The sequence below is a fragment of the Pseudopipra pipra genome, chromosome 6, assembly GCF_036250125.1.
Source record: "Pseudopipra pipra isolate bDixPip1 chromosome 6, bDixPip1.hap1, whole genome shotgun sequence".
NCBI lineage: Eukaryota > Metazoa > Chordata > Aves > Passeriformes > Pipridae > Pseudopipra > Pseudopipra pipra.
Genome location: NC_087554.1, coordinates 17886405 through 17893831, shown reverse-complemented (window position 1 = coordinate 17893831; position 7427 = coordinate 17886405). Strand labels below are relative to the sequence as shown.

General features: G+C 41.4%; 1 protein-coding gene across 2 annotated transcripts in view; it reads left to right on the top strand.

The window, feature by feature from the left end:
- Positions 1-5459: 5459 nt before the first annotated feature.
- LOC135415631 (mucin-5B) overlaps positions 5460-7427 on the top strand; it is a 46154-nt gene continuing 44186 nt past the window's right edge. For both annotated transcript variants that reach the window (XM_064657603.1, XM_064657602.1), the window contains exon 1: positions 5460-5866. The gene's annotated coding sequence lies outside the window, so the exon portion shown is untranslated. The remainder of the gene's footprint in view (positions 5867-7427) is intronic.

Here is a 7427-nt window from a genome sequence, read left to right as displayed (position 1 = left end):
AGTTTGTGCCTGCATTTCCAGTGGAACTGGATGACAAAATTGAACAGATGAAACTTTTTCCAGTGGAGAAATCCACAAAGAGTCTTTGGGAGAGAATGGAAGGAAAGAAGCATTTACTGTGTATTCCTACAAAGAGTAACAGTGAGCAGCACTTTTGCTCCCCTCCATGACCCTCTTGGAAGTAAATGGAGACCTGTACTATTTGATCCCATGAAGCATTTTGTTTCTTAAACAAGAGCTGTTTGGTCTGCAGGTCACAAACAGAGATTCTTCTGAAAAACCCAGGGGACAAACTGAAGAAATCTCTCTCATTGCCCTCTGCCCCTTTAGGGACTCAGAGGAGATCGTGGGACCTTCTGATCTCATTGTCTTCCAGGCAAGGGACCCTGGCAGCATCAGAGAGAGTCAATGCATTAGTGCATTGGTGCTGGAAGGGAATGGGCTCGACTCTCTCTGTCCTCAAAAAATGACTCCATTCTCCAAGAATTTCCTTCTCTTCTGGAGTATAGCTAAAAGGGAGAAGTAGCAAGAGCTCCATGTCATGTCTCTGTGCCTGAGTCCTGTGTTTGTATCCTCTTAGACTTTCTGTCTAGCCTCCCACTTTCATTGCTGGCAAAGCGTTTCTTTTTCGTTTGTTTCTTTTTCTTCATCTCCTGCTACTTAGCAGTTTTAGTTTTGCCTTGAAAAATGAGGAAGACTTCTTGGGATGCAAGCAAGACTTCCACCCATATAGCCTTTAAAGGCACAAAAAACAAGGTCCCAGCTGTTACTCTCCAAAAGCTCCTTGGTTTGGCCTCACTTTGTCTTGTTGTCCCTAAGCACGAGATAAGCAGAGTTCCTCTAAATATGAGGTTCGAACATGTCTTCGAGGCCCTCAAAGAAGTACTTGAAATTGCTTTGACATTCTGGAAAACAAAACAAGACAAATCATGGCCTTATTGTTGCTTTCCTGAGGGGAAGGAAGGGCAGATATGGGCGAGCTGAAATTCCCCATTACAGGCTGGAGTTGGAATTTACATGTAGCATGCTTATTGCCATGGTTGTCCTGGCTGTGACTTTGAGTTCTTGCCTCAGTGGCAGGCTTCGCCAAGGCAGCTGGAAGCTCAAGATCTTTTCCAGGCAGCTGCAGTCTTACAGGGAGCTCCCCACAGCACAGGGTTAGTTGTGGGAGACGACCACCAAATGCTGGAGCAAACCCGAGTGGGTTGGCTGCAGCTCAGGGAGGGTGCTGTTGCCACATGAGTAAAGAGCACTGCAGCTGAGGGCCTCCAGTGCAGCTCACAACACACTTGCCCACTCTGACAAAAGAGATCCTTGTCCTATTGCATTGTGGGCCACCAGGAGGTGGGGGTGGGAAATACACACAAGTATTCCCTTAGACACACCCTGAGCCTCACAGTAGGTTGCATGCTTCCCTGGAAGCAAGGCAATTGTGGAATGCACCTTATCTGTGAAACACATGGGTTTTAGTCTTCTTCTGCAGGATAGTTGGAATCTCAGACAATTTCTTTGTAGTCACCTGGAGATACACCAGAAACTAGATGTTTTTCACATGAATCTACAGCGATACAGTGAGAATTTTCATCTGGAGTTAAAAAGGAGTTCTCAGAAGATTTCCTGATAAAGTGAGCACGGTTGTTTTATGAACCATTACTGGACAAGTGTTTTGAGAACACCAGGGACAGAAAGGAAAGTTCTTGTTAGCAATATGGAAAATCACTGCTGTTATCTGAGGTAAGGCAGATGGAATTCAGAAGCAGGGGAAAAAGCCACATGCAAACCAAAAAGAACTCTCCCCAAAATAATACAAGGTAGAGGTTTCTGATCTAAGAACTACATTGCTTACTGATATAACTATATAATATAATCTTATTATTTTGTGCTGCAGGAGAGGAAAGGTAAGATAAAATTTTCAGTATGTTTGCTGTTTGACTGTACTTTGCTAAACCACACTTCACTGAACTAAGCACATACAACTCCACACATAAGCCCCAATGAAAGGACTTCAGCAAAGGCAAAGCCCTAAGTAAATAATCATGCAGTTACTGTTCTTGTTGTACAATGTTTGCATTTGTCTAGAAAAGCAAACTCAGATACTCGGAAAAAAAGACAGAAATAGACTTACAAACTATGAGATCATAGGAAAGAAAATTCTTATGAGTTTTAGGTCTAACAAAAACAGAAATACATTTAAATAACTGTAACATTGGTACACAATTTCTGAAATTTCATCTCCCAGCATAAGCTTTGAGGAGCAGGGGATATTTTAAGGCAGAACAAGTTCTTCAAGTAAAGCAGCCCTCTTCCAGGGCCAAATTTCCTAAATTAATTCAATCTTTTCAGGATACCACAAACTGTGTTCTTAACTGGCAACCTCCTAGTCCAATCAGGTCCAACCAGGCTACATAAGCCATATTCCCATCACTAATCCTGTAAATTCTTTTTCAGCATCACCCATTTAAAATCTGTTATGTTCAAAATGAATTTCCTTAAGTGTTCCAGTTTTTCAGAATTCATATGTGAAATGCTTGAATTGCTTTCACAAACTTGTCTCTAGAATAGTGAAAAACACCTCCGTAATGTTATTATCCCAAGATTTTGAGAAAACTACCAAAGAATAAAACTCAGAACTCACAATATATTTTTGATATTCAGTGCAGCAGCTTCCATATCAGAATATCTTTCTGCTGCAGAGTGGTTTAAAGACATGTTGCCTTTTGCTACTCTTTTGGCTAGCCTCCTCTCCACATTTGACAGAGAACTGGTTTCTTCTAATGCCGCTGACCTTCCCCAGTTCCAGGAAATCATGGATCTTCCAATGATACACAAGTACTCTCACAAAGAGTAGCTTGAAAAGATCATTCTGGAAGTTTGTTCTTGGTCACATTATATGAAATATTTGAACGGTGAAACCCTTGTCATTTGCCTTGAAGGTTAAACAGAAAAACTAGTCATGAGAGCCTAATTCAGTTGGTCACACAAATGCTAATCTCCACAGCCATAAGCAGCTTCTTCCTGACTATACCAAGGCATAAGTCTAGCATAATGATAACAGAAGCATAACAGGTTTTCAAATCACTAAAGATTATCATGTATGTGGGGAGCAAGTTGGAGAAGAAATCTCAGATACTGAGCGAAACAACATACATACAACTACCCTATTTGACAAAAATCAAGTAGAGTTATAGTATGGCAGAGTTGGGGTTGAGAAGGAGCACCTGTGGTTCATGCAGCTTTCTTTTAAGCAGTAACAAAAGGCAATAGGAACGGTGATCAAGGAATGTGGCTTTACACAGTGCCTGTGACCTGACACAGCAGTTAAATTTCAATAGCCTGTCCCTTTGGACTAGTGTAGCTGAGCACTTCTTGCCCTTTGTTTGCAGGATCTATGGGAGATGTATGGTCATTCTTCTCCTTAAGGGAGTCTGAGCAAAACACAGCACACTAAGGGCAGCTAGTCCCTGGGTGGCCTATTTCTGCCTTCCTAACATGCTAAGCAGAGGCCTAAGGAAAGACTGTGTCCCCATTTCCCTTGGTTTTCCTCTTTCTGGGTAGGTGTTTGGATTTAAATTAAAACTGGTATTCAGCCACCTACAAAACCGCTTCAGTTTTGGTGGCTATGGCATTCAAGGCAGGGCCAGCTCTGAAACTTGGATGACATAGAAAAGTTAGCTGCCTACTGCGAAATATTACAGGTTATGCTGGAAGGATCACAATCTTGTGAGTCCAGTAGGAATGCTCTGACAGAGTTTTAGATCAGGTCATTAATGGGCATAGTGTAAGTCCAGTTTAGGAAAAAAACAGGCCAAGGTTGCTTAGCTTCCCACATCAACTTGTTCTCTGCCCCATCTCTCAGCCTTTCTTTTGGCTTGCAGTAACTTTCAGTCACAGTGAACATGGTTACTTGCTGTGTAATTTTATGTAATTTCAGGGTTATAGAGACCTCTGTATTAAGTATGCAGTGGCCTCTTCTGAATTATCTTTGTACTCATGAAATAAGAAATGGCTTTTTTAAAAAGAGGTGGAATCTGCTCTAGCCTAAACCCCATAAAGCTCTAATTATTATAGCAGAAAGTTTGCATCCTTCCCCACAAGGGGCCCTGGGTTCCCTTTGTTCTGCTTTTCACCAGGAAGGTGAAAAGCATGTACTCCATGCTTTTCACCAGGAAGGTTGCTTAAAGAAAAATCTCTCAAGTAGAAAATCTCAAGGGCCCAACCTCCTGATGAGGTGGCTTTCTATGCAGGGAGTCTTTCTTACGTGAGGAAGTGCCAATAGGTCAAAGAGACCTGTGTGCATGAACACCAATCAGCCGTGTCATTACTCCTTGTACGTGGATTTTGACAGATCTACATCTTCTTTAAAAAACCCAGCAAAGAGCAGCTGAACTCTTTCCTTGCAAACAGGAATAACTAATGTCCCTGATTTTTTCATGAAAAGTCAAGGAGCCCCATGGCAAGATGAGAGGTTAAGGAGCTTTATGTTCATTCTAAGGCAAAATGTAAGAAAACATTCAACCATCACCTATCAGAATTAAAATACTGAAGGCATTCTTCATATATTTTAATGCATAATTAATTACAGAGATCCATTCCCTCCTTTTCCACTGCCTGCTGCAGATCACCTTATACATACTGACAGCTGTTTCAAACTGAGTGGTAGATGCAAATCTGATGGATCAAATAAATCTTTATTGTAAATTTCCTAAATTCTATGATATCATAAAAAATAAAAAAATGTAATCCATGTTCTTCTTGAATTCTCCTGGCAATTTAGAATGCACAAATGATTGTTAAAACTATCAGTTATATAAAATACTTTGCCAAATTCACTTCAAACTTTTTTTTGTCACATGGATTATTGGCACAAGAAGGCTTGACACTAAATCCAAATGAATTGTTTTCCTGGCTAACATTACCTTGTTAATGAAGCATGCATCATTTCTTTAGAGTTATTATTTGGGCAGTGCTTGTAAAACACCATTTTATAGTGGATACTCATTTTAAGAAGCAGTACCAACTTTGCCTGAATGAAGCGGACTATTAGAGGATTTCCAAGCTGAACCCCACAAGTGTTTGGACTGATCCAAGATGGCCTTAATGCTTTACAGTATGTATTGAATCACCTTTTGCAGAAGGATATGATACGAATTCAACTGCCAGACTTCAGTACAGTGGCTGGATATTAATTCACCAGATGCCCCCTATTTGAGTGCCTCTTTACCAAGTGTGTAGCAAAAAATATGAGATGTGAGTCACTGCTGTATTACATTAGCTTCATGACGGTTTATCTTCAGTGAGTCAGTGGTGATAAAGAAGCTAAGTTAATATTTACCTATTGTATTTACTGAAATCACATACCCTTTAGTGGCAAATGATCCATGAAATGGGCGGTAAAGGGGCCAAGAAGAATTGTTCTTTTTGGTAATACAGCTGCAGAAGAGGGAAGGCCTCTTATGCCTCAGAATCCAATAAAGGGAAGAGTTATTAATCCCAGTATGTCACTGCAGGGGGAATAGTTATATCTTGCATGCCAGCAATAGCAATGATTCAGTGGTAAGTGATCAACACAGTCTATAAGCTCCCTGTCAGTCTGAATTTCCTTCTGAAAGCTTCCATGTGTTTCTTCTGAAAACCTCCGTGTTGCCACGTTTGAATATAAAAACTTCATTTGAATGCAAATATCCTTCCCCTGTCAGTAGCCCTGAAATAATTTCAGGGGAGTGAAGCATCCAGTGATTTCTAAGGAGTGTAGCCTGCAGTATCGGTGGAGAAGCCAGAAGCAGCAGCTCTGGTTAGTCACTGACAGGAACTCTGTTCCCAAGAAATGGCAAAGGAATGGCAAAAATGACAGAGCAGACAAACAGAGGTAAGAAAATGTCTAGATGCAAAGGAAGAGGACTGAGTGTCCTGTTTCTTTGAGTAGCAGGAGCTGTGCTCTTACTTTTCTTAGAGGAGGATCCCAGATGACTGATATTACTTTCTCTGCTGAGTAGAGCATAAGTGGATGTCGGTTCAGTGAGTTATTTGTTTTATTCTCTCTGTTCCTTGAACACAGTTTTAACATGTGCTTTTCATGCTCTTCCCATGACCCTAAGTGCTAAGTGGGGCTTGTGGGGGAAATCATGTCTTTTGAACTGCCCCACGCACAGAAGACAAAGGGCTGAGAGTTGCACTGGTCAACCTCACTGTGTATTTTTCATCAAAAGACTACTCCAACCTGAAGAGTATCTTTGGCAAGGAGTTAATATGTGGTTCCTGCTGCTTTTGTACTGCTCAGTGGGAATAAAGGGATTTTTTTCTAGAGTCAGGAATCATATTCCTAGAATCTTATTCTTCTTTCTGCTCTCATACCAAAATGCCTTGATTGCCTGGGCGGGACTGGGGAAAGAAGAGTACCATGATTAAAAAATTATGAACTTTATCTCAGCAGAGTTCTACATTTGGATTTTGACACTAGCTTTGATTTTGGAAAATTATTACCTTTTGGCTTTCCATCTTTGTCCTCAGTTAAACTCTCTTCCTCTGTGTCTGTGATTTACTGACCTATGCGCTTTTCCTCCTGGGCTTCACTGCCCTTCCCCACACCTGCCATTAGCCCTGTTTTGTGGCATGAACAAGAACTCAATTTGAAAGTTACCATGAGAATATGCTGAATTTGAGTGTTACTGTTGCACTGTATTTATTTCAGACCATCCTCATATCTACAATGTCATATTCTCGTGGTTAGGTTTATCTACTAGATATTATCATGGGTTACTTTGTACCTGTTTGGATGGAGATCAGCAGGGAAGATGTGTTGTGATTAAAAGTAAAAGCAGCAGGAGTCCATTATTTCCATCACCAGTGCCATAAAGTCTGTTGGTTCTGTATTCCAGCCAAAATGGCAGGGCTTCAAGAACAGACTTTGCCTTCCAGTAGTGCCCTGCCTCAAATGGAACTGACAATGGAATTAATGGGACACGGACAGTGGCAAAGGGGTAACATGAACTCATGTTTCATGTACTGCACAATGCTCTTGCCCGCTACTGCTGAATTTTCTTTAGAGCAACAGCAGCAGCAAATCTTCCTCTGGCAGACATTTGCACCTGCAGTTCTTTAAGCCACTTCACAACTGTGCAGGGGCAGCAGCTGAAAGAAGCAATAGGCCATCTTTGGTTCACTCAACTGTGTCAATACCAGAAAGCTTGGTATAGCAGTGAGCAAGAGACTGTTTTCAAGGACCAGCTTACTGTCTGCCAACCAGATAAAAGGGCATGCATATTTCCCCATGGGTGCCTGCACAAGCTCGACCTGAAGCCTTGCAACCAGAGTGAGCCCTATGTCCACCTTCAATTATATTCATGCCTGCTTACCACTGGCAATCACTCTGGCATTAGTATATTCCCAAAGGGGCATGGAGCAGCTGGAAGTGTGTCATCTGTGTTTGA